Genomic DNA, 3,582 nt, shown 5'->3' on the forward strand with positions numbered 1-3,582 from the left:
ATAAAGACAATGTTCTACATTCTACCTTGCTGAGTAGTGTCTGGGGTCTTAAAAGCCTGTGAGCAGCCATCTAAGATACTCCACTGGTCTCATCCCTTCAGGAGCAAGGGAGAATGAAGAGAACAGCATACAAGCAAAAGATTAGTCCGAAGGACTAATGGACCACAGCTACCAAGGCCCCCACCAGACTGAGTCCAGTAAAGCTAGATGGTTCCTGGCTACCACTACTGACTGCTCTGACTGGGATCACAACAGAAGGTTCTGGACAGAGATGGAGAAGGATGTAGAACAAAATTCTAACTCACAAAAAAAAGACCAGATTTACTGGCCTAAACGAGACCGGAGAAACCCTGAGAGTATGGCCCCCAGACACCCTTTTAGCTCAGCGGTGAAGTGACTTCCCAGGTTCACCGTTCAGCCGGGGAGTGGACAGCCCCATAAAACCAAATGGGACTAATGAGGCACAGCAGTCCAGGGACAAGGGCCAGAAGGCAGAAGAGGACAGGAAAGCTGGTGATAGGGAACCCAAGGTTGAGTAAGGATAGTGTTGATGTGTTGTGAGGTTGTTAACCATTCCATAGGGCAACATGTGTACTAACTGTTTACTGAGAAACTATTTTGTTCTGTAAACCTTCATCTAAAGTAAGAATAGCAGCACAACTGGAAGAGCGTAGTCGATGTCACTGAACCGTGCATGTAGAAATTTTTGAAATGGTATATCTTTGGCTATGTATATTTTCACCAAAAAAAAAAAAAAAGATCGAGAAGGGAGAGGGTTGACATGTTGTGGGGTTGTTAACCAATGTCATAAAACAATATGTGTACTACTGTTTAATGAGAAACTATTTGTTCTGTAAATCGTCACCTGAAGTACAATAAAAATTAAAAAAAAAACAAAAATAAAAATGAATTAAAAAAAAAGATCATCCAACCTTTTAAGAAGTAAACTGATGGCTTTATTGTTAATCAACTGTGGTAAGATGTGGGGTACTATGGTTTTCAAATGTGATTTCAGGGAGTGTATTAGCATGGAAGGTGTTCACATTCTTCAGGACAGTCTAAATGACCTTGCTTAGCATATGACTGAGTATTAGAGTCTATTATAGTAAAAGGATGTAGCAAAGTCATGATGTTCTAAAATGGTAGGCATGCAGTTTGCAAGTGCTTAAAAATAAGGCCAAAGCTCCAAGGTTAATTCAAAATATTTTAGACTTCAAGGCTTAAAACTTCCCATGTTAGCAGTTTTGTGGTGTTGCCAAAAGCTTGCACGTTTATGACAGCAAAGTCCTTCATTATCTGTACCAACCTTTGATTCAAATGTTTGGACGTATAGCAATAATGGCACTACATTATTGATAAACAGATTAAAAAATAACTTAATTGTATTTAAAACTCAGTCATCAAAATGCCCTAACAGGAAGGGCCATCACAAAAACACACATACTAGAATGTTCATAATAGCACTATTCAAAATAACCCCAAACTGGAAACTACCTTAATGTCCATCATCAGAATAATGAATTCATAAATTGTGGTATATTCACACAGTGAATACAATGAATGATCTATATGTAACAACATGGAAGAATCATACAAGCATAATGTTGTGTCAAAGAAGGCAAAAACAAAAGAGTGCAAATTTTTATGATTTTATGTATATTAAGTACAGATACAGGCAAAACTAATCTATGTTATTAGAAGTCAGTTACCCTTAGAAGGAGGCAGTGACTAGAGGGGGCATAAGAGAGGCTTCTGGGTGCTAATAATGTTCTGTTTCGTGACCTAGGTGCTGGATACACAGGTGTGTTCAGATTGTGAAAATTCATTGAGCTGTATAGTCTTAGGATATGTGCACTTTTCTGTACTTCCATAAAAAGTTTTAAAGAATATTAGGAAGCTCGTAGAAATTGAATGTCAATTCAACATAATAATCCTCAATGTCATTAGTAGAATTTGAGAGCCAGCCATGTGATGAACTGAACAGAGTACACTGATACACTGAACAGAGTGTTCAATAGAGTCAGAACAGCTGTTCCTGCACAAGGATACCTAAAATGTCAAAACAAGCTAATCATTTACCTTTAAAATCTCTAGTCTCTCTGCTTTTCTCTACCTCCAGTGATATTGCCACAGTTTAAGCCATGTCATCTCCCACCTTGAGTTGGATCTGCCGTAGTCTACTAACCAGTCTCCCAATAGCCCGTTCTACCAGTTCTCCACACATTAACCAAAGTGATTTAAAGCCCAAACCAGATCCTTTCACCCCTTTGTTTAAAATGCCTCAATACATTCCCATTAAATTTAAAATATAACGCAAACTCCAAGGCATGGCTACATGGTCTGGCCCCTGCCTACCTCATCTGCCTCATCTCATCCTGCTCCCACCCTTACTAAGCTAGAGCTACACTGGCCTTCTTTCTGTTCTTCCAAAATGCCACCTGTCCCACCTCAGGACCTTTGCCCTATTGTTCCTTCTTGCCCAGAGCACTCATTTCTTTACTCATTTCATGGCTAGCTAGCTGATTTCCCTCTCACTCTTGGAGACTCAGCTTACGCATCATCTCATAAAGATATATACATATTTTTAAATTGTGGTAAACATATATTAACAAAACATTTGACATTTCAACAGTACAGTTGAGTGGCATTCATTATATTCATCATGTTGTTAACCATTATCCATTCCCAAATTTTACCATCGCTTAAGAGAATCGAAGTGTCTCCTAAGCATTGTCATAAAGGTATATTTCACACCCCTATCTAAAGTCAAAGGCATCACTTCTTGATTGATACCTTTGAATTATGGTATTGGCGATGAATATTGAATATACCATGGACTGCCAGAAGAACGAACAAATTTGTCTTGGAAGAAGTACAGCCAGAGTGCTCCTTAGAAGCAAGGATGGTGAGACTTGTCTCACATACTTCAGACATGTTATCAGGAGGGACCAGACCCTGGAGAAGCACATCATGCTTGGTAGAGGGTCAGCGAAAAAAGGAAGACCCTCAAGGAGATGGATTGACCAGTGGCTGCAACATAGTTACGACTGTGAGGACGGCGCAGGACCCGGCAGTATTTTGTTCTCTTGTACATAGGGTTGCTAAGAGTCGAAACTGATTCCACGTCACCTAACAACAGTGCCTAGTACAGTGTCTGGCACGTGAAAGGTCCTCCATAAATATAGAAATACTTGTCGAGTTAATGAATAGACATTTCTAAGGGACCACTATTCAGTCATGAAGAAAACGCTGCACTGCTAACTTTTCAAACAGCATGAAACCAGAATCTTTTTGAGCTCTGGCCAGTGTTGGCATTCCGTTCTCGGTGTCCTAGTTACCACAATCCCCGCCCCCTTGACAGCATTGACACACCCCACTCCTCGACCACCTAGCGCCTTGCCAAGTCGGCGGCCCCACCCGCCGCCCAGGCGCCCGCTCATTGGCCGCCTTCCCAGACTCTCCGGTGGGAGGGGCGGCACCGCCAGCTGCTACTGGCCAAAGTTGATGTCGCTCTGCCGCGCGCGGCTAGAAGTCTGCAAAGTCATATTGCAGTTGCGGGGAGGCTCGTTCCCATCAAGGTCT

Source organism: Trichechus manatus, unplaced genomic scaffold (assembly GCF_000243295.1).
Source record: "Trichechus manatus latirostris isolate Lorelei unplaced genomic scaffold, TriManLat1.0 scaffold00286, whole genome shotgun sequence".
NCBI classification, from domain to species: domain Eukaryota; kingdom Metazoa; phylum Chordata; class Mammalia; order Sirenia; family Trichechidae; genus Trichechus; species Trichechus manatus.